The following is a 24,763-nucleotide window of genomic DNA, read 5'->3' as shown; positions in this document are numbered from 1 at the left end:
TGCAGAACAACATCCACAAGCCTTATCTGATATCGTGGAGGTGGGTGTCTCTCAACCACTGAGCCTGGAGATGCCTGGTAAGTCACTACTGCACATATAACAACTATATTCTATATAGTTACATGTGTTACTGTACAATATGTAATGTAACATCATATGCAAGGCATGTATACACACATGCCACATACTACAGTATGCTACTCTGTGTATGCACACATGTGCATACTCCATAGTATAGTCTATTGTACTGGCGTATGTGTTAACATGCACATTGCACCCTGTAGCTATCATACAGGCGTGGATAATGATCATACTGCTGCGTCACTCCTATTTAGGTACCTCGGGCGTTCCGCTGTGACAGCAGCCCATTGCAGGTGAGACTGTTATTATTTATCAAGCATGTTAATGCACAGATCTATCTGCCATGTGGCCATTTACCACAAGTACACATAATGTATGGTCCTGTCACAATATACAGGTTGGACCTGCAATGCATCACAATTGCTACCCATGTGCAATACTTGCAAACTATGTGAAACACCGACATGAAACCTCACAAACTGTCATTGCCAGATGTGTGGACAGCTGTGCATACAATGGTGGAGGTGTTGTTCACTGTAGGGACATGTACTACAGATCAGAACTACACATGTGGGGAATACAAACAGTACTACACAGTGAGCTGGAGTATGGCCAGCTCACAGGATTCACCGGTGTGGATTATACCCCTGCTATGAATGTCCCACAATGTTATGTGCTATCTGACATGTCCATGACATCTAGTGGGCTGGCTGCAACACTGCCTAACTATCCTGGAAAACATATCCCACATACCAAACATACCACCCTTTGTCTGCATAACCCTGTCATCAGTGGAGCATATGACATCTATGGGTGTATGTCATATGGGACAACACAGACATGTGAAATAGATGCCCATCACAACCATTTGGCCAATGCATGTTCACACATGGCCATGGAGGATGGCCAGAGACATGAAGCAACACACACAGTAGACGTGATGTGCTTGTGTGTACACCCTGTCATACATTGGCTCCACATGGTCCAACTATGGCCTTTGTGTAATGGTTATATTGCAGATGTGGAACACTAGACATCCTACAGGCCTGTGCACATCTTGTGTAGGCATGACATCAATCCACCACATAAGATGTATTGAACATCTTGAGTGTGTCATGACATGACAGCAGTCACCTGTACAGTATCAACATACATACACAGACAACCACATCAGCCCACAGATACAGTACATTCCCCTTGCTGGTGCTGGACATCACTGTCATCCTTGCTCCTCATGTGTGTGTGTGTGTGTGTGTGTGTGTGTGTGTGTGTGTGTGTGTGTGTGGTACACAGATGTCATGTGGGACATGGTGTACCGACAAGTTTGCCATGTCTGGCCATAGTTGCCAGGCAGCAGCAATATGGTTGCAGATGTGCAGGGGTGTCATCCATATACCCTTCAGTGACCTATGTCACACATTTCACATCATGGTTTAGTGTGTATACACCTCAGTGATGTGGGTTGCATTCCACAGTATATATGTATTGTATCTGAACACAGTCATGGCTATGAACTGTGTCTGTAACTCACACTGTATAGCAATAGAGATGCCACATGATTCTCTGCAATGGCCATGCACATCAGCTAAATGTGCAGTATATCTGTAGGGCGGACAGACAACACTGCATCAGTGGAAGGTCCATGTTAGTATAACACATCCCTGCATTGGGACACCATTACTCCACTGTATGTTTGACAGGACACCATTGTGTTAAACATGTATGTATGTCATTGCACACGTCAGCAGATCACATGTCATACTACATGTGATTGTCAAGGTCATATGCCACACATCAGGCAGGTGTACTGTTAACCTGTGTTGGTCTACATGGTGTAACACAGGGATGTATGCTAACTACTACTATGATTGTGTAATGTGCATGCCTTCTGCTATGACACATGCATGCTGTTGTGTGCAACCCAGGGATGTATAACTACCACTATTATTGTCTGAGCTGCATGACGTCTGCCATATCACATGCATGTTGCATGCCTTCTGTCATATCACATGCATATTGGGTGCCATAGCGTGTGTCTGTGTGTGTATGTGTGTGTGTGTGTGTGTGTGTGTGTGTGTGTGTCTATTGTATAGATTGTAATGTACAGTTCTTGTCTGACCCTCACAGGTGTTGATGTAGGTGCGTTCCCCTCCTGTGGTCCATCTGATGTTAGTGTCCCCACAGACTCTAGCAGTGATGATGAATGTATGATTGAGGCACAGGTAGGGTTGTCAGGGGCTGAATATGTGCCATTGGTTGCCATTCCACCTATATCCCCCTCATCCCAGCACACAGTTCTCATGCCAACAAATACCTCATCAGCAGTGGCCATAGAGGAAGGACAGTTGGCATGTGGTAGCTTGGAACAGGAAAGTGTGGAGGCTATGGAAGATGTGCCTGCACACCATGGTGTCAGCCAACTGACTGGTGATGCCCCACACAGGCATGTGGCCAGTGCTGCTCGTAGGAGGACCTCTGGCCAACATGCCCCTACAAGACAGAGCACAGCAGCTGGTGTCAGGCTGTAATGGAGGCACAGGCACATGCTGAATGGCACAACAGAGAAGGTCAGAGGCTTCAGAGGGCTGCTGTCCATTCTTTAAACAACATCTAAGCAATGGCAAATGCTCAACAGCAGCTTGCTGAAGTTTTGAATAGACGATTGGGTGACATGGTTGGAGTCCTTGACCATGGCATGACAACCTGTGAGCATGAGATGTCTGTGCTGGAACATCTGGTAGGAGTGAGGTGTCGGGCATGTGGACATAGGCCAGCTACATCACCTGTTGCAGGTCTACATGAATGAGCTACCTCACATGCCCGCTCCCATAGTGGCGGTAGCAGCAGCAGTGCAGCTGGTGCTGTGCTGTCCACACCAGGACACAGCAGGCCACATGCACGTGGCCCTGGATGGTCCCATCTGGGACATGGTTCCAGTGGACATGTGTCATCAGACAGTACCCAATCTGCACCTCTGCCTGGAAGTGCCCGTGCAATCCCTGGAAGGCACAGGTCACATGGCTGTGGCCAGACACCATGAACTGTAAAACCTGGCCTGTACAATCCTCAGCTGTCAATAATACCCCTGTGTAGGCCAGACACATACCAGAACTATGTGCATACATACACACACACACACACACACACACACACACCAGAAACATATGTAGGGCACCGCAACACACACATGCATAACATCCACACATGCCCAATGAGATCAAAGGCCCTAACCCACACACATGATGTCATCCAATGGTGTGGCCTAGGCCTCTGGCAAACATTATCACCTTGTGCATATGATGATGCCTGTGCCGCATCCCTGTCAACCACACCATTGGTACAGGGGCATGCTCATATGGTCTGATGCACAGGGTGAACAGACTAGGAAGATAAGTGTAGATTACAATTGTTGTGTACTGTTGACAGGCAGCAGACATACCATGTAGTACAGGTTTAGAATGCATTTTGTACTGTTAACAGTATGTGTCATGTGTAACAACAGTAACTGCATGTTGGTGTTGATGTTCTGCCTTCCTCCTTCAGGTCTGATTGCATGTGCCGGTGGATGTCAGTGTTTGCAGTTAGTGTCCCATATGTAAATGTGGACTACTCACAGGTATGTATGAAAATACCAGCATGTACTTTATAGCTTCCACATCACAGTTAGAAAGTCCCACGTTCCAAACACATCTACTGATCTACTGATCCAAGAGCATGATAGCTGTGTATTAAGCTACTGTGGCTAGAGACGTGACATCCATACTGGGTGACATCACAGGTACAGTTACATGGAGTGGGGAGGTAAGAGAGTGGTCTAGCAGATGACAAGGGTAGAGGCCAGTGGAAAGCATGATGCCTCATTGGGAAGCAGTAATACACATTCCCATGACAGGATGCGAACACACAACTACACCCACACACTCAGGTATTCACACACATGTATTCAGAGACACAGTAACACACCCACACACTCACAGATTCACCGACACACACACACACACACACACACACACACACACACACACACACACACACAATTGCTAGTGTTGAGGTGAGAACCCCCTGCCTATGTGCAAATTATCATTACAGTACTGTGCACTTACATGACGCACCACAGAGATTACACATGTACAGGTAGTCAGTATGGCCTACGATTGAGGATATCAACAGGGATAGTAGATTGCATCACCTGGATGGGGGGAGGGGTCTTATCAGTTCACTGTGGTAGCATACATCCTCACTCCAGGGACCAGACAACCATACACACACACACACACACACACACACACACACACACACACACACTGTGGCATTCACTATTGAATACACCTATGTCACGCACATACAGATACCTCACGTGTGAGATACACACCCCTGCCTATGTCCTGCTTTCTACTATGCAGTCTGTACAGATGTCTTTAACAGTGTACAGGAGAGTGAGTAACAATTGAGATGTATTCCCCACCATATGTGACATATATGGACACACACGCAACCACACATGCCAGTACTGTGAATCAAACACCTGCCTATCTCATGATATGTATGACAGACTTACATCACTATTGCACATGTTACAAAGTGTACTGGTGCTTCCTTTGTCAACTGTGCTGATATATGCACACGGGAGGTCTTAACTGTTACAGGTGTCAAGTGATTTACCTTCGGTGTCACCCTGACCGATGTCTAAGTTGTGTGTGTTCCCCTTCAATTAACAAAAACCATAGCTTAGCAGTTACACAGGTTATTGTAGGACTGCTTGTGACATGAAGATGCAAAAACCAAACGGCTACAGGTATACTGAGGTGCCCAAAACACAGAACAACAGCAAAAGTAAATTAAGGCACCAAAGTTACACACTGGAAATCAGTCATTGTACTTTATTGCAGAAGACAAACAGTAAGCGCTTTCACAACTTAATGTTGCTTCATCAGACCACATCACTACAACTGATGCTTGGTTAAATACTAGGACAATTAGTATGACATCACAATTTAAAGAGATATTACTTCACTAACATAAGAACATATATCGATGTCCATAAGAAAAAGGCATAAAATATATAGAAAGGTGTGTATTTACACACAATAATATTTAAAAAAGGGGGAATGTCATCCCTGATGGTTATTAATATATATATATATATATATATATATATATATATATATATATATATATATATATACATATACACACACATTTTTGTGCACATATAACCATAATAGTACAATAAAAAATATATAAAAAAATCCTATTTAGTGTTTAAGGCCTTGCCTTAAGGTAAGGAACTAATGAGGTGCAGCCATTCAAACCAGGATATCTATCTGCTTGTAATTTAGTGATCCATTGTTGTTCTAATTCTTCAGTGTGGTTTTCTACATCACCACCTATGTTTGTCCTTACTATTTGTTGTAAGATTAAAAATTTAAAACAATGACTACTGTCTGTATTCAGGACATGATTAGCAAGAGCATTTGATTGCTTCTGGTTCCGTATGTCCCTTATATGTTCTAACATTCTTTCTTTAAAAGTCCTATTTGTTTTGCCTACATAATAGGCATGGCATGCTTGGCAAAAACAAAAATAAACAACATCGACACTTTTACAATCATATTAATTCTTCGTATAAAGTTTAAAACATTTCACAGGATGAATGTACTCATTTTTAGTGTAGACATGCTGACAAGCAGCACAATTCCTGTACGGGAAGGTGCCCTATCTGTTTGAGAGATTTTTTCTAAAAGACTGATGTTCTCTATTACAGAGCTGCTGCTTTAAAGACACATTATTTCTAAAACTGAAGTTTGGGGTGTCACCAACTGTGGAAACCAGACCTGGTATTTCACGTAATAAGTACCAATTCTTTTTAATAATTTCCGTATACTTATTGATGTAAAAGTAAACTTCAAAACGTCTGTAGTACTATGTGGAAAGGGCATGGTGAAAATATCAGTAATTTCATTGATTACCTGCATAGTACGACAGACTTTTTGAAGTTTACTTTTACTTTTTCTGATACGTGTTGATTTCTTGGATGTGAGTGTCACCCTTACTGATTTAAAGCAGATAAGAACCAGTATTTATCACAAACCCACAAGAACTAATGCCTGTCTTCACAGGTCAAGCATGCATCCGAGACACATACCTAGAAATGTCCTCAAAGGACAAGTCTATAGAACCCTATGCCTACATAATAATGATGAAGAGGCAGTAGTTGCTTTAAATAATTTACAAGACGAATTTCAAACAAGAGGCTATTCTAGCTCAGAAATCACTAGAGTGATAGCAGATGCATGGAAATTGAGATCTACAAGATGTAAACCATACATGAGCTCTTATAGTGCTGATACAAGTATACCTTATGATACAAGTATTGATAGAAATAAGTTTAGAATAGTGTTTAGATTTGCAAGTGACATCAATAAGTATATGGAAATTATTAAAAAGAATTGGGACTTATTACATGAAATACGAAGAATTACTATGATTGTAAAAGTGTCGATGTTGTTTATTTTTGTTTTTGCCAAGCATGCCATGCCTATTATGTAGGCAAAACAAATAGGAGTTTTAAAGAAATGATGACATTCCCCCTTTTTCAAATATTATTGTGTGTAAATACACACCTTTCTATATATTTTAGGCATTTTTCTTATGGATATCAATATATGTTCTTATGTTAGTTATCTCTTTAAATTGTGATGTCATACTAATTGTCCTAGTATTTAACCAAGCATCAGTTGTAGTGATGTGGTCTGATGAAGCAACATTAAGTTGTGAAAGCGCTTACCGTTTGTCTTCTGCAATAAAGTACAGTGACTGATTTCCAGTGTGTAACTTTGGTGCCTTAATTTACTTTAGCTGCTTGTGACATGCCTGTGAGCTGTCCTCAGCAAACATCCATCTGCAAAGATGCCCCACCACTTAGTTATGTCACACATCTGTCCATACCTGAAGTACATCTTACCATACTTTTAGCATATCACCATATACAGTTGGCAATGTTGAGGCTGCATTGCAACTGCATGATGTACTAAGACACACGTCACCTGCAAACATCAGCAACTGCACACGAATGGTATCTGAATGCACACCACTACATGTACATGTGTGTAGGTCCTACATTCCTGTCATTTGGGCATGTTTGTAGGAATTGCATTTGGTGGACATGTGTAATGACATACATGGCACATGGACTGTTGTATGATATGATAGGTGTCATGGGTGACCAGTACAGAGGGAATGTTACCTCGGTCAACATTGATATCACACCTTATGTACTGTTAGCATTCAGCAGCCATGGGCCTACCTTCCATGTGCATGTGTGTAATGGCTGTAGCCACCTGTCTTCACAAAGGACAACAACAGCTATGCTATTTACATATATGTTGTATGTGTGTGGCATGTACATATCCAGGGCAGGTACATGTATGTCATATCCAAACATGAGGGTGTTTACTAGTATACAGCAACAATCATCTGTTAATGCTGTAAATAACCGAGGGACCCTGGTATGTGTACAGCTGATCTGGTTACAAACAGTAGTATCATTGCATTGCATAACACATGATGCAACTGTGTCAGTACATGGGTGCTATGCACAGTTGATGTAGGGCTAGGTACAGTCCACTGGTCAAAGGTCACATGGTGTTGTAATGTTATATGTCCTACCACATGTATGGATGTGTGTTGGTGGTCTGAGGGCATGGTGATGTCTGAGGGTTACATCCTAGAATGCAGCTTTTGACACTGTGACCTGCACCTGACTCATCTGTGATGCCTTTTGTGGGAGTACTGGTCAGTACATGTGAGTGGCCTTTATGTATGTGTGGATACCACCACCTGGAGTAGCCCGTACCTGTGTTATGGCCCACATGTCTGGTTCTGAGGTATATGGTGGTAGTGCTATTGTGCACTACAGAGCCTACAGTCAGGTGTTCCTCACTGCAAAATGTCAGTATTCCCCATTGTTGGATCTACAGTGAGCAGCTGTGATTACAAACGCTACACATCTAGCACTGGTTAGCATAAGCATACAATGCAGTTGTCCTCTAAGTGTCAGGGTGTTATCCTGTGTTTAGGACATTTGACTTGGAATGGCACTATATGGGCGAATGCGGCCTAGGTATTATCCCCACTCTCTTGAATCATGGATGCATGTGATATGTGACAAAGGCCTGTCTACTTTCAGTCATGTCATCCCAGAATGACAAACACTGGACAACCTTGTAATTACAGCAGGACATTGGTTCATTGTGTTGGTCAAGCAGTTGCCACTCCTAGCAAGACATCACTGCAAGTGGTAGTATTGTGCTTGGTATAGAATGGTACATCTAAGATGACGGACAGCAGCAGATGTTGTGTAGATGACAGGTGTCAGATATATGTAGTGCAGCGTTCCTGCTAACAATGACAACTACTAACACCGGCATCCATTACAATGTGTTCTTTACGTCTAACTGTAATAGCATTGCCACTGTGGCCTTCCGTGTTTAGAATCAGAGTGCATCCCAAACAGCCCTGTGCTATTAAGTGTATGAGCATGCCCAGTATAACCTTGTGTAGATGGAGACATAGTGCATTCCGAACAGCCCTGTGCTACTAAGTGTGTGAGCATGCCCAGTGACACCTTGTGTCGGCTATGTGCCTCTATGTGTATGGGCATTGCCATTGTAACCCTGTATAGTGATAGTAGTCATCCATTCCACAAATGGGCATACTCCAGTTCAGGATGGATTCCTACTTTAAACACACAGGTTCACAGGTATGTACATCTTAACTGCCAGCATCCCTGTTGATGTCCGCATTCCTAGAAGGTCATAATGACAGCCTTGAAATGTGTAGTCTCTGTGGCGTGACTCATAACTATGTAGTATTGTAATAATGATCTGTAGATAGGCAGGTGTTCTGATCCCACCACTGGTGTGTGTGTGTGTGTGTGTGTGTGTGTGTGTGTGTGTGTGTGTGTGTGTGTGTGTGTGTGTGTGTGTGTGTGTGTCTCCATCTGTCTGAAGACAGAATAATGCTTTTAGACTGCTCACGCTCCATACAATTCCTATACCCAACTTCGGCAAGGCTGATAATGTCACCCACCTAGAACAACAACTCTGGGAGTGCTGTGATCCAGTAATCTCGGTAGCACATTCTGTAACTGAGTAATGCTGTAGTGTGATAAAGTAGTTAGGTTGGTGTTCTAATCCCAGACTTGCCAACTGTGTGTGTGTGTGTGTGTGTGTGTGTGTGTGTGTGTGTGTGTGTGTGTGTGTGTGTGTGTGTGTGTGTGTGTGTCTCCATCTGCCTGAGGACAGAATAATGCTTTTAGACTGCTCACACTCCATACAATTCCAATACCCAACTTTGGCATGGCTGATGATGTCACCCACCTAGAAATACAGCTCTGGGAGTGCTGTGACCCAGTAATCTCGGTAGTGCATTCTATAACTGTGTAACTCTGTAGTGTGATAATGTAGTTAGGTTGTTGTTCTAATCCCAGACTTGCCAACTCTGTGTGTGTGTGTGTGTGTGTGTGTGTGTGTGTGTGTGTGTGTGTGTGTGTGTGTGTGTGTGTGTGTGTGTGTGTGTCTCTGTCTGAAGACAGAATAATGCTTTTAGACTGCTCACGCTCCATACAATTCCTATACCCAACTTCGGCAAGGCTGATAATGTCACCCACCTAGAACAACAACTCTGGGAGTGCTGTGATCCAGTAATCTCGGTAGCACATTCTGTAACTGAGTAATGCTGTAGTGTGATAAAGTAGTTAGGTTGGTGTTCTAATCCCAGACTTGCCAACTGTGTGTGTGTGTGTGTGTGTGTGTGTGTGTGTGTGTGTGTGTGTGTGTCTCCATCTGCCTGAGGACAGAATAATGCTTTTAGACTGCTCACACTCCATACAATTCCAATACCCAACTTTGGCATGGCTGATGATGTCACCCACCTAGAAATACAGCTCTGGGAGTGCTGTGACCCAGTAATCTCGGTAGTGCATTCTATAACTGTGTAACTCTGTAGTGTGATAATGTAGTTAGGTTGTTGTTCTAATCCCAGACTTGCCAACTCTGTGTGTGTGTGTGTGTGTGTGTGTGTGTGTGTGTGTGTGTGTGTGTGTGTGTGTGTGTGTGTGTGTGTCTCCATCTGCCTGAGGACAGAATAATGCTTTTAGACTGCTCACACTCCATACAATTCCAATACCCAACTTTGGCATGGCTGATGATGTCACCCACCTAGAAATACACCTCTGGGAGTGCTGTGACCCAGTAATCTCGGTAGCGCGTTCTGTAACTGTGTAACTCTGTAGTGTGATAATGTAGTTAGGTTGTTGTTCTAATCCCAGACTTGCCAACTCTGTGTGTGTCTGTCTGCGTGAGACAAGTACAATGCTTTGTAGAGTATGCACTCTCTGTACAAATCACATGACCACCTTTGTCAATCTTGCTGTTGTCACCCACTTAGGAATACACCTCTAGGAGTGCTGTAACTCAGTATTTGCCTTGGCGTGTGCCCTAAATGCGTATTGCTGCAGTGTGATATGGTAGGTAGGGGTTTGGATACAGGACATGGCAAGTGTGTGTGTTTGGCTGTCAGAGCCTGTGTGGAGGTGGCTGTGAGTGTCTAACCACTGGACATGTTGGGGAGTGGATTTTGTAGTTTTCTTATGGTGTCCGTCTTATGTTACACTGGCCACCTCACGAGGAGTACAGATGTCAATCAGCCACAGGACTGTGTTGGCAAGCCATACCCTTACATCTGGCAAAAGGCCAGGTGAGCAAAGTATGCAACCCTACTAGTACCCGGTATATGTCCTGCACCCATGTGTCATACACAAACACACTTGCTTAGGATATCCTGCTATGTTGCTAGTACCATGCACATTGATGACAGACAGTAGGCATGGTGTGATTGCAATGGGCTGCAGAGGACATGGCACCCTGTAGAGTGGTACAATAGGCACATAATTGTGGACAATTTGCCTTCACTATGTTCCCCACTGGATGCCTGCAACATATGTGGTGTCATCAAATGTGATCCACAAAGGCCATACAATGCCATACACATGTGCCCTGTATAGACCAATGCCACTGACACCAGGGAATACTTGTATCATGCTATCAATGCAGGTGCAGGGTCAACCTGCTGACTATATGCAGGATTCACCACACCAGGCCAGTATTGGCATATCGGGGGATAACAGTCTGTGTACACAACATGTGCCTGCCAAACCAGGTACACCTGTGCATGTCACTGTACAGTATTGTGGGACATGCACATCCCAGGCAATGTCCATGTGAAGGACTATCAAACACAGACATGGCATGCATTGCAAAGCTATGGCCATACACAATGGTAACCAGGATGTCAGGGCAGATCATGCAGTACCCATCTGTGTGGGACATTGCAGACACTACACCCCTGTACCACACTGCACACCATTGTTGGGTGGTGTGATGCCAAGGATTACCCCTCACCCAGCCTTGTACAGCCATCTTGCACAGCCAACCACTACACACCCATGAAGCAATGCATACATGCATGTCAGTACTGGCACCTTGTGTCTGCGTGTGGCTTATGATGCTCCCAACCACAGTCACTCCCAGTACAACCCTCGTTGGCATACCAACAGATGTCAAACACTTTCACATGCCCTAGCCCATAGAACCTCCAGATATCCCCTGTGGAGCATGTAGTCCTGTGCATTATTGCAGTGTGGCAAACTAAATAGTTAGGGTGTGTATTTGTGGCCCTGGCAAAGAGTGTCAATGTGAGTCCATTAGAGAGTGTGGTTATGGTGACAATGGCATCCATTCATGTGGACAGCCATGTGTGCTACACCTAATGTATGTCTACTATATCTCTGTTGCAGATGTCTCTCACCTACACACATATATGTTCTTAAAGCACAACAACATGTCGGCTTTGTGGCACATGTAGTAACTTCATGCACATGTAATAGTAATGACTAGACAGTCAGGGGTTTGACCCCTGTACTGGTAGGCATGTGGCAGACGATGCTTAGGGTTTAGTCTCCAAGCCCTTCTCTGGTGTACTTTGTCATTTCCTCCCACACACTCTCTGGTGGATGTGGAGGTGTACACCTGCTCAGCAGCAGCATGTGCAGTGTAAGTGATGGACATGATCAGGTGATGGCCTCTGCACCTATTGCAGTCCTCCTCTAGCTGATTGCATGTGGAACAGCTGTGATGGTGTTCCTATAGCCATTCGCATGATAAACATAGCACATTATCTAGGAACATCATGTTGGTGTTTGGCCATGACAGTTGCTGTGAGTGGTACCTGGATGTTGTGTTTTGAAATGGCATCACAGATGATATCTGGATGTTCCTCAAACATCATACACAGTGGTAAATAGCCTAAAGACAGGAGGGTGATGTGTCACACATGACTACAGCATGTAAATGTAGCTATGCTGCATTGAGACTACTGCCTGTTTAACATGTTTTGTGTGGTAATGGCTATTCTGCATGTTTTAAAACAGACATGACAGTACTCTGTTCATGAGGGACCCCCATCTGTAGGGCCATCTGTGGACTGGTAAGTGTGTGTAACTATTTTTTTCCTGTGTTACACACTGAACACAAATCTGTGCACAGCAGGAGCATAGTGTGAGGATTTCAGACAGTACATGGTGATAGGGATGTGTTACTGCCATCGCATCCCTGACTGGACATATGTCACATGAAACAGTGGTATGACAGACACTGTCTGGGGTTCCCAGTGACAAGCCAATAAGGGCAACTGTTCATCACGTCTACTACACATTGTACAGATGTAATGCAGTATATATGGATGTGTTGTGCTTCCTCTGCAAATGTACACCATCTGTTGTGTTGGGTTGATGGTGATATCTATGGATACTATTGTAGGTAATCCTGAATGCTGTTGTCTATTACTAAGCCATATTTGAGTTTAAACTGCAACACCATAGACTGTATGGGTTGGGGGGTCCCGGCAGAATGTCCTGTCCCAATTCAGCTGACCATGGCACCGGGCACCAGCACATCTGGGGCCCAGTCTTGGACCTCAACCTTTGTTGGCTCTGCACCACCTTCTGGTGGTATCACCACTGAGGATGGGGCATGTCCCCCCTGGGAGCAGGGCCAGACAGGAACATGTCTGCTGTCGTGCAGTCCTGGATGTGGTGCATTGGGGGCTCACTAAGGGGTTCCAAAGCCAGATATGCAAGCTCAAGGGCAGAGTGTCACATTTAGAGGGTGAGGCTGCCCCTCCTGGACAGCCCCCAGCACTGCCTCCCTTGCAGCTGTTTTGGTGCAGTGGCGGCTGCCCATGGCTGGGGACCTCCATCCCACTGTTTTCATGGGCTTGTGAATGCCAAACACCCATCCCCATCTGAGGTGTATCCCCCCACATGTGTCATATACTGACCCTGTATGCTGTCTTGTCTGTGATCCTACCCTACCTATCCTCCACGGGCATACCTACTCTCCTTCCCCCACATCCCACTCTCACCCTATGGAAACATAAGGCCAATTGGTTCCTAGGACAACATCTGCCCTATACATAGCTGTCCATTTCACACACGTGCCCACTGGACACATGTAACCCTTGTGATATGCATCACAACATACTCCTGTTATCCTCACCCCTGTTCCTCAGGTGCACAATCCTGTTATGCACATCACTCCTAAATGGTCCAGGTACACGTGATGCGGACAACCCCATTGTACACACAACACTACCAGTCTCTCTATGGTTACCCCATTTACCTTTATCATGATGATGATGTTGCACACAGCACCTTGCAAGAGTACTGTTCTCACATAATGATTGGACAGGTACTGTTGTGTTAATGTACATTACATGCACAGAGTGATGCATACGGCCAATGTACAACTGTTTGCGTGCATGAATGACACATGTCTGAGGGAGTCTTGATATTACATAGGACAACACCACTACATAATACAGATGTTGCTGGTGTTTCCCTTTCCATTCGTTTGTAATGCTTTGTTGCCACATGGTATGTTCCTGATATATCTCTATATATGTATGTACCTATATGCTGGACATAAACACTCACATATACATCTACATGATAGGATACATTCCTATACTGTTGAATGACTGCACTGTATGATATGTTTGTGGTAATGGCCGATGTCTGTATATCTGCCATGGCATATTTGTAAATCACATTAGCTGTGTGTGCAGGGTACTGGTACCGAGCCTTGCAGAGGCCGTTTATTTTGTTGCAGGGTAGAACAAGGCCATTGGATACGGAGGGATTAAGGCATATTAAAGCAGTTGTGGGCGGGTGTGTGTGGGTTTGCATGGTGTTCAGCAATTCTAACCTCTGGTTACAGCTTCTTACATTCGGTTAGCCTCTACATTGCTTTACAAGTGCAATACTCGCATACTGGTAGCCAAACAGGCTTACACCTGCTCACTCCCACACATACAAATGCACCGACATTGGTGCTTGCATCTGACACTCACACCCGTGGGTGGGAGCGAGGACCACAATATTACCTTGTGATGCCTATTACATCAGATTACATGCCTACAGTATCGGGAATGGCTGCCCATTAGGTGACGGCATGCCATTCGACTGTACAGAATCGGCAGCCTGTCCAGTGTTTTATTCATATTATTTGTGTGTTCCTCTTACAATCTGCACCTGTCTGGCTGATACATGGGGACCGAGACTGTTCAATACAGACAAGTAATTGGGTTTTGGGATCCACATCCATCAGCCGAGTCATGTTACCGCATACCTATTATTCTATCATCTTTCTAAGGTAGTCAGCGGAATATGTGCTTTCTGTCCCTATCAGACCTCTCATACGAATGGGGAAAAATGAAGACTGAATCAGGGACACTGCATAACAACATCAGGGACACATTTAAAATGTTGGTGCTATTAACCTGACACATTGACAGACCCAGAGCATATGTATTCATGCACATTGTCTGAGGTACATACTGTTTATGACTCTTAATTGTTGTCATTATAAATTGCGTGTAATCCACCACCTTTCCTCCTAATATCACTAGTTCTAGGAAGGTTTAGGTGGGACAGAGTTAGATACTGAGTCGTAATTATGAACGTCCCTGGTAATCGGGGACAGTTCAATGGTATGGTCCCTATGTGTTCCCTCAATTTTTTACGGACTATCCAGTGGATGTGCTCTTAGGGGTTGGGAGGTATGGGCATCAGCTGTGCCCACATCGGAATATTACTTACATCCATGGGGCGGTCCTAATATGGCTCTGCCAGCCAACACCTGCATGCCTAGGCCCATAATTGCATACCCATAGTTCCCCCACTTGCCACTCCTCTACAGCACTCATCCTTACTGCGGGTGCAGGTGGGGTATAAATACACCACTACACACTGCCCACTCTCCCCATGTAGGGACAAATGTCGTACATTGTGTCGACCCATGTGTTATCAGGCTTGCACAACCTACTGGTTTGTGTACATGTACAGTCTGCTTTGATAAATCATTACCGGGACTGGCTCTGATCATTAATTTTTGGTGTCCCACAAGGGACATCAATGTCTATGCTTCAAGTGTAGACCTTGCAGGTCTCTCCCACTGTTAGTATCTTGCCGGTGGTCTGGGAAGCAGTGGCCTGTTTACCTTTATTGTGTGTCTGTATGTCTCACCGGCCTAGCTGGGGGGTGGGGGGGGTGATGCTACATGTTACATGTTTGTTTATTGGACCTCCCGCCACCATATGCATGGCCTGTGAACATATGTTACTCGTAACTGCTGTATCATATCCTAGCTATATACATGTGTATATTTACTGTAACATACATATATATATATATATATATATATATATATATATATATATATATATTTACATTAATATATACAGATATATCTGCATATGTATGCATCCATGCATATTTATACCTTGCTGTATATAAATATATATATATATATATATATATATATATATATATATATATATATATATAAAATATAACGACATATGGGTCTATGGTTGTCTGCATATGTATATATTTATATGTGGCTATGTATCTGTATTCTTTCTCTGTATGTATACATTCATACTATGGTGAGGGAGAGGCATATCTCTATGTCGCTATGGGTAGACATACACACACATAGCTCTACATATATACGTCTACATCTGGTTATTCCATTCCTTGCCATATACATTACACTTTACTTTAGTGGGTCTCTCAGTGGGTGTGGCTGCACGTTGGGCAACGCCTCTGCCCGATGAACACATTCGCTTGCATCCCGAGGGCTGTCCATATTGGCCAACATCAGCCAACACCTGCACAACTAGACCCATAAGTAGCTACCCATAGTTCCCCTACCCTTGCCTCCTCAGCAGCACCCATCCTTACTCTGGGACCTGGTCTGTTCTGGACACACCACTGCATGCTGCCCACTCTCACTTCACGGGACCCATTTCATACAATTGTCTCAGCCCATGGGTCATCAGGGTTACCCACCCTTGTATTCCGAGTCTGTATACACTGCGGACAAAATGGACGGTCTATCAGCTTCTTTTGGTTTGACCAATTTTTGGGGTGTCCCACAAGGGACGCTCCAGTTTGTGTTCCATGATTAGAATCCACGGGTGCACTGTGTACCTCCCCGGTTGTATGCTGCCTGTGGTCTGGGGAGCAGTGGACACTTTACATTGATTGTGTGTATGTTTCTTGTGTCCGGCTGCGGGGGGGGGAGGTGGAAGGGCTTGCTGCGTGTGTCATGTTTCTTACCTGGGCTCTTCACTTCCATTGGAATAGCCTGTGAACATATGTCATTCCTGTGTGCTGTTTCCTATCATAGCTGTATATCTCTGTATATCCTCGTACACACACACACACACACACACACACACACACACACACACACACACACAATGTATGTATATATGTACATATATGTAGATATTATATATATATATATATATATATATATATATATATATATATATATATATATATATATATATATATATATATATATATATATATATATATGTATATAGATATATATATATATATATATATATATATGTATGTGTGTGTGTGTGTGTGTGTGTGTGTGTGTGTGTGTGTGTGTGTGTGTGTCTGTGTGTGTCTGTAAACCAATACATACCCCGCGCATACGCACTTACACATGCGTAATGGTGTTTATATATGCTTAGTGCCTTATTCATTATGACACTGACACCTCACTCCAGTTATCTTGTAATCGATATTTAGCATGTTATACAGTGGACAGATGTCGCAATATGTTCATGTACGGATTACCGATGGTAATTGGAATGTGATACAGTGTGATTCGGTACGAGAATGTCTGTTCGTTAGGGGGTTGCTCTAACGAATGCACTATTGCTGTGCTGCTCCATATGCATATATACCCATATACCCATGGCTCCTGGTTCCCCAAACACGCCCCAATGCCTCCCTAACACTACTGTCATCCATTCTCCTGTCGGATTTGCTTTGTAGCGACACCACTACACACTGGCCACACCCTACTCCTATAGAGCCATCCCATCAGTTTACTTACTCCACATATCCTCAGACCTCCCATACATTTAGTCCACAAACACTGGTGACGTGAGCAACCAAAGGAATACTATTTGCAATTATTGGGCTGCCCCACATGGAACTCACATGTGTTTATGGCAAGATTAGACTCTATACTTTATTACATCCTTACTCCCGTTAAGATGACACAACAATTTATTAATATGTATGATTATGCGGTATCACACACGTTACACATGGGAGCCTAATTATGTACGTATTCAGCATATTTCTTTTACAATTAGACCGGTTTAGTACTTGGCGTTGCCGTAGCGGGCAGATCATAGGAATGATTCCATGTGTGGGGAAGCCCTCACATTTGATTATCTTCAGCACAGCATTGACTTTGGACACTGTACACGCCTCTGCGTTCTAGCAGTTTTGTCCCGTCCCTCTTCTGCACAGCCTATTATTCCATCTACTGTCGATGTCTGTATGTGCACATTCCTGTTATTTCTGTCTACAAATGGAATGCATGTGTTACAGAGAATGTACTTCTACATATTGATGTCTGCATGTGTGTATGCATATATACCTATTACGAACTCGCTGACCTCCATGGGGCGGTCCAATTAGAACCGGGCCATCCAACCCTGGCACGCCTGGATCCATAATATCATACAAGGAAAGCTCGGCTAGCAAGTACGGTTGATGCACAGATAATCCAAACTTGATAAGGAACAAAAAAACAGTCCAGCACCCGGAAGGTGGTAGCAAAAAGTGTTTATTGTGATCAAACCAGTTTCAGCAAACTGCTTTCATCAGTGGTTTAACATAAACAGCAGTATCAAAGCCACTTATTTATAAATAATCCAATCAAGGCAGTGTTGACATCATTTCCTGTAAAGAGAAATAACCCAAACCTATCTATATACAAAAAGGTCCCGTAGTTATAATAAACCACACATGAAAAACGAAAACGGTGCCAAAAGCAGCACAACAACCATAAAACGAAAAGCTGCTAGTGGTGCCAATAACCAGTCCCCAAAACACGATGTAGGAAGATTTTAATGAACAAAACACAAAACTAAACAATAATAGTTAAGCGCTTTTGTCAAAATGACTTCATCAGAATGAAATGAATGAATTAAATGAATAGGTTCTGACATATATTGAACTAGAAAGATGGATGACATTTTATAATTTATCATTTAATCCAGGTGGAAAAAGCCCACCTAGTTTTATAATCCATCTCTTCTTTTTAATGTTTAATAAATTATGCCATCCAATCTTAAAAGATCTGTTACCTGAAATTTTATCAATAACTGTGAAGGTAAATGTGGCAGTTTTGTGAGTCAAATGATGTCTATATAAGGCATTGGTGAGTCTGGCATTTCTAATATCTCCCAGATGTTCAGACATATGGAATCTAAATTGTCCGGAAGTTTGTCCAATGTAAAAAGCTTGACATGTACAGGTAGCCAGGTATATAACCCAATCTGTGCTGCAATTTGCAAAACAATTAATGTTATACAACTGATCGGTGTTTTTACTTGTAAAATTTTTGGTCTTAAATACATATTTACAAAAAGAACAATGACCACAGGGGTAACAACCAACTAGTTTTCCCCAGATAGGGTGGTTTGATGTAATACAGTGTCCTGAGATGTAATTCTTTTATAATGAGAAAAATGAGACCCAAGAGTTTTGCCTCTGCGATAGGAGAAAAGACATCTGTCTTCTAACCAGTCACCCAGATGCATATTGGTTTTAAGTATGTTCCAGTGCTTATTGATAACATCCATCAATTGATCAGTATTTCTACCAAAAGTAGTTACAATCCTGGGCTTCTCTAGGTTGGAACTAGAGGCCTTATGTTTGTATGTCAACAGGTTGTCCCTGGATAGGTTTTTTGTCCATTGTAATGCAGAATTAACATCATGTTTATTATATCCCCTTTGTATGAATCTATTTGAAAGGTCATTCTGACAGTTGACCAGATCATCTGGTGATGAACAAATTCTCTTGATTCTGATAAACTGTGACTTGGGAATATTTCTAATAATGTGCTTGGGGTGCAAGCTAGAAGCATGTAGCAAGCTATTATATTGCGGGTATTTTCTATGGACCGTGGTACGCAATGTATTGCCCACTTCTCTATTTAAATGAACATCTAAAAATTCAATATTGTGCGGGTTGTAATTAACTGTAAATTCAACCCCCCATTTATTGCCATTAAGATATTCAATAAATTCCATGAGATACTCACTACCCCCTTTCCACACAAGCCAACAGTCGTCTAGGTAACGTCTCCAGATGTCTATTTCCTGCATATATATATTATGTGATGCATCATAGATGAAATGTTCTTCAACATACCCCATAAATAGATCAGCATATATGGGTGCGAACGACGCACCCATGGCAGTACCCTGAATCTGCCAATAACATTGATTTTGAAAATAAAAAACATTCTTGGCGAGAACATGCTCAGCCATGCAGATTAACAGGGTATTAAATCCTGGACTGTAGATGTTGATTCTGTTGAGCCAATATTCCAATGCCATCAAACCAGCCCAATGTGGGATACTAGTATATAGAGATGTAACATCTAAAGTACACATTAACCAATGTGACTCTAATTGGGATTCAGAGACTATCTGTAAAAACTCAGTGGTGTCTTGCAGTCTGGCCCGGACATGAGATAATAAAGGTTTTAAGTGTTGTGTCAAAAAAACAGACAACGGTTCAGCAAGTGAACCTGTACCTGAAACAATAGGTCTTCCCGGTGGTGTATTGTGAGACTTATGAATCTTAGGAAATAAATACAAATATTGCTTGACAGGATCCTGGACCGTTAGATGAGTTTTAATCTTTTCACTGATAATGCCTTCCTCAACTGCAAGTTGTAAAAAGGAATCAATTTATTTTTTAAAATTAGGGGTGGGATCAGTAGGCATGTTTAAATAATGCTGAGTGTTAGAGACTTGTCTAATTCCCTCTGCCCAATAATAACTGGAATCCATGACTACTATGGCACCACCCTTATCTGCAGGAAGAATGACAATATCAGTATTCCCTTTAAGATCCATGAGAGCCTGTTGTTCAGTTCTGTTTAAATTGTTTCTAAGATTATTCCATGACCCCAGTCTATGATGTAAATCCTTAATGACAGCCTGCTGAAATATGGCTACATGTTTATCCATAGGAGGACTGAAATTAGATTTCAAAAATCTAAATTCAGAAAATCTTTGAGTTGATTCCTGTTGATCAAAAAACAGTTTAAGAATTTTTCTGCAAAATGCCATAACATCTGAAACAAAAGTACTCTCGTCCACAAAAAAACCCAGAATAAAGCCAAGGCCTTTATTTAACAATGATTCCTCAATGGATGTTAAAACATGACTGGAAATATTATGCACATTGGAACAATCTGAATCTATTTGACAATGGACAGAAGAGTTGTTCTATTGTTTTTATGTTTGCATCCCCCCTGTGTCTTCTGTTCCTAAAGGGTGATCTGAACTACGACCTCTCTTAGAAACTGGGGAATCAGTGGTGTTAATGGATTCAGTATCCATGGTAGAAGATTCCTCCCCCGAGCTTGTGCTTGGTGATGCACCTTTTAGAAGTATAGACCTAGGCCTCTTTTTACATGCATGAGTGGAAATATTGGTACCCCCCGCAAACCTGACACCTCTCCGCGACTCAAAAGGTTTCCCCCTCTCGTAATCCTCCATATCTCTAGAGAATTTATGTAATTTCTTTTCTTTTAGGCCCTTTTCAAAAGTAAACAGTTCTCTGGATAGTCTGCTCAAGAGCTCCTGAAAATTGGGTGAATCCTCATGTTTCTTTAATTCTTCACATACCTTTTTGACATCACAAATATTGACCTGTATAGTTCTATCATAATGAGAAGAAAGTATATTAACAAAAGCCATAGATGCATTTTGTTGTGCCTGATTCCATTCCCTAAGTAATGTCTCATCTGGTTTACTAACCAGTGGTTGTAATTTAGTTCTAAGTCCCCTAGGGGAAATATTTTGATGTTGATAGGCTTTAAAAAGCCTAGAATGCCAAATATTGGTCCACAATGTCTTGATCTTTTTGCCAAGTTGTGTAAAAAGCAGACTAAAACTGTCAACTGGATCCGATATCTTGTTCTGGGTGGATCCATTCCTAGATTCAATACCAAAAATTTGGATATCGTCTTTATCAGCACATAATCCTTGTAATAACTGATTAAGATCCATGACAATTAGTTGCCAGTATGCTTAGGTCAAATGTGATGTAAAGAATGCCAATTCCACAAATTTTTGTAAAAAAAACAAATTCCAATAATACAGGTCTGGCAGAACTATAAAGAGAATAGAAAACCTAGAAGACCTAATAAGAGTCCCACAAGACAAAAGAGGGGAAACCAAACTGGGTCACAAGGAGGCGCCAAGAATGCAATGGGACCATACACCCAAAAAGAGTAAAAAGCACAAACTATCTGTATTCGGTGTTACACCATCTGTAACAATATAGCAAAATGTCCCCAAACTACCAAAATGACTGGATGTAAAAATAGCTTAAATTGAACTCTGCTTGAGGCAGAAAGCAATTATTGATCATAATGTCACAAAAAATGTATAGGGGAGCCCAAGCCTACCTACGATAATACGCTGGCAACTGAATAAATGTGAGCTACAACAAATATGAATATATGTTAGGCAGAACTATAAGCCACATAGACTAAATAAGGGAAAACCAACACTAAATATAATGTAACATATAGAAATGACTAATGTTAATTGACTAATATGAATCAAGTCCCAAAAATCTGAGTCAAAAAGCCCATAGGGTAGTATATAATGATGAAAAATAAATGGTTGCTAAGAAACTCCAAGCTAGAGTAACGCCTTTAACTTACACCATTAAAAGGTGCTGTACCTATTTAAACAATGGTTAGGATGGTTTCAAATTCTAATACAATTAAAAAAGAATGTGAATCCTGATGTTAATATCCAACAACATACATAATCAATAAATCCCGTAGATCTGCTAGTCCACAAATATGTCTGTGAAGTGCCTTGAATGTAAACTACACTTTGCGATCAATAAAAAATGATGCTATATATCAAAATGCAAAATGTAATGCATGGCATTCAACAAACCATATTCATTAAAGTCCACACTCCTAGATTAATATTAAAAGCGACCACTCATAATAATGAACTACTCCCAACCATATGAAGATGTTAAGAAAACAAGTCCTTATATGCTCTTGTCATTCCGAATAGAACATAACACGAAACAGCAGTCATATACTACTATTAAAAGGATACCAAGTATGTCCAGATATCCGTTTCCCAGTCCAAAACAGAGAACCAAATTCCCAATGTATAGCGACCATGAAAAGTTAATAAAAATGTACTTGAATGCTTAAAGTGAATACCAAATCAGGGCCTGTATCCATCCAGCACTTAATTCAATGAGTATGTCCAGAACAATGAATAAGTCCGAAGATAGAAAAAAAGTTGCGACCTGCTATCTGAACCGGATTCAGCTGGGCCAACAGGGTAAATCCTGGAACTTGAGGAAATCCAAAAAGTCCAAATCACCAACGGCCTAGTCGCAAACAATACCATTGTGATAACTATCAACACTTGGATAATCCAAAAAGTGATACCTTCAAATCCAAAACGCAAGAAAAGGCAACGATTATAATGTCAATCTACAGGGCAATCCAATCGACCGTGAAGAGCACGTCCGAATAAACCAGAACGGGAGAGAAAACCTCCTCCACGGATACTGAACACCACCAAGATGAAAAATACTGCACCCCTTCCAACACCAACAGCCAGCAAAACGTAACGTACAAGGAAAGCTCAGCTAGCAAGTACGGTTGATGCACGGATAATCCAAACTTGATAAGGAACAAAAAAACAATCCAGCACCCGGAAGGTGGTAGCAAAAAGTGTTTATTGTGACCAAACCGGTTTCAGCAAACTGCTTTCATCAGTGGTTTAACATAAACAGCAGTATCAAAGCCGCTTATTTATAAATAATCCAATCAAGGCAGTGTTGACATCATTTCCTGTAAAGAGAAATAACCCAAACCTATCTATATACAAAAAGTCCCGTAGTTATAATAAACCACACATGAATTAAATGAATAGGTTCTGACATATATTGAACTAGAAAGACGGATGACATAATATCATACCCATAGTTCCTCCACCCCACCCGTGTTCAGCTTACATGCGTAACTTCCATTATCCACTTGTTATTGCAGCCATGACATACCTCCAAACATTGCCCTCTCCAGAGCGTTAGGGGCCCTACACATATGTTGTCCCGCCTCGTGTATTCACAGGCTCTCCCACCATTTAGTCTTTAAACATACCTGCCCTTGCTTGTGTAATGGTCGGACGCTAAACGCCCTATATAATTTTTGGGTAGTCCTAGCAGGGAACGAAGAAAACCACAGAAACAAAAAAACGAAGTCCGTGAATGACTTTATTAACTAATACTTTGTTACGACCAGTGTATACACTCTTTCAGAGAAACCAGATCATTAAAAAAAATTCCTTAAAAACCCCTCGATATGATCTGATACTAAAAGCAAAATTTAATTAAAGATACAACAACATTAAACCTAATGATTTTGTCTAATTTTTTTTAATTTTAACACTTAAAAAAATTTTTACACTTGTATCAAAATAAATATAATAATATATAATAAATAAAAAAATAAATTGATTAGACTGCATATAATATCAAAATAAAAATAAATAATAACAAATAACTATGATATATGAACTATCTCACTATAACTATCAAAACAGTAACTGTCAAACCAGTGACTCTAAGCTATTAAGACTCTTATAATAATATTGCAATCATAGAACATCGGCCAATTATAAACCCTAAATTAAAAGAATAATACCTAATAATTCCTCATTCCAATCATTCCACCACCAACCCTAATATTAGTTATTAGGTCCAAGACCCAAAAGAAAAAAAACTTAAAAGAATGATCAAAAAATACATGATGTGAGAGCAGCATTTTATATAGATTTCTTTTCAATATAATATATTGTATGTAGACTCTCTCTAAGCCTTAGCGGTTTTGCCCACATAGAAACATTTGCCCAAGATTGGCTGGGGCATATTATATACCACCATTTTAGAGTT

Source organism: Protopterus annectens, chromosome 7.part0 (genome assembly GCF_019279795.1).
Source record: "Protopterus annectens isolate FY-2018-M chromosome 7.part0, PAN1.0, whole genome shotgun sequence".
Classification (NCBI taxonomy): domain Eukaryota; kingdom Metazoa; phylum Chordata; order Ceratodontiformes; family Protopteridae; genus Protopterus; species Protopterus annectens.
This window is presented reverse-complemented; position numbering follows the sequence as displayed.